The sequence below is a fragment of the Gigantopelta aegis genome, unplaced genomic scaffold, assembly GCF_016097555.1.
Source record: "Gigantopelta aegis isolate Gae_Host unplaced genomic scaffold, Gae_host_genome ctg3830_pilon_pilon, whole genome shotgun sequence".
NCBI classification, from domain to species: Eukaryota; Metazoa; Mollusca; class Gastropoda; order Neomphalida; family Peltospiridae; genus Gigantopelta; species Gigantopelta aegis.
The window spans coordinates 30,065-31,319 of record NW_024533536.1 but is presented as its reverse complement, the minus strand read 5'-3'; positions in this window follow the sequence as shown (position 1 = coordinate 31,319).

The following is a 1,255-nucleotide window of genomic DNA, read 5'->3' as shown; positions in this document are numbered from 1 at the left end:
GAAGGTAAAGTTATAAACTATATTAATTTACAAAATATGTACAGTCTTAGACAAAACAATGTACCATTTGCTACAAAAAGCTCTATATTGTTTAACTTATTATAAATAGTAAGGATACGTCATTTGATTCAAGTTTTTCACGCTTTGGAACTTGAGTAGAATTGTATTACCAATTTAAAGAGCTCAAAAGAACACTAAGTGTAAACACTGAGTATCTCCTCGGCTACCAGCTTTGACAGCATCTACTCCTTCTGTATCAAGTAGAATACTGTTACTTCTTCTCCATCTCAAGAGTGTGCTGAAATGGAGTGTCCCATCCCATATACCCCATTGTTTTTTGAAACCATCGTATGTCCCAATATGAAAAGCGACTCTTTTGATGGTGTCAGTTGATTTCAATAAATATGATTTCCCAGAACGACATGCTCCAACTACAGCAACTACACTAATAGGATTAGTGATTCCCTCTAAGATCTTCACTGCTTCCTCGTTAATGACAAGAGAATCCCTTTTAACTGAGACTTTCTTGCAGGTATTGCTTGTTTCATCCCACTCATAATCATTTGGAAGACATAGTGGAATGACTTTTCCACCAGTAGCACTGGTGTCATATGCATAGTGTAGAAATGTCCAAACATAAAATATTATAATAGTTAACACACTCTAATGAGGCATGAAGTCTAACGGACCTTTCATTTTAGACAATAAAGAACTCATTAAGTTTATTGTGCCATGATATCACCATATCTGGGGTACATTCTTCATACTATGACAGCATGTTTTGAAATCCGCAAAATTAAATTACTATAGTGTATTATCTATTTAAATGGATATAATAGAAAAAAATCTAGACCTAGAGAAGTGTTTTTAAATTTTTCTGACACAAACTATAGTAGTTGAGAGAGAGAGATCACTTGCAGGCCTTTATATTGGCCAGTGAATAACCAGGATTATCAGGTAAGATATTAAGAGATCAAAACGCATGACCTGTGCCCAATCTATATCTGTAGTCTTACCTGATAGCCTTGGATCTCCACTAACCAATCTAAAGACCTTCAAGTGACTTCTCTTTCAACTACTGTAACTTCATCTTTTAATATTAAAAAACACTTCTCTAGGTTCAAATGTTTCATATCATGTTCGTTAATAGATAATACGCTATATAATTAACCAGAAAGAATGTACTGGCCGTGCCAGGATGTGAGTTTATATTAATTTGACGTCAAAGTGTAGTGGTCGCATTCCATTCGGTAAA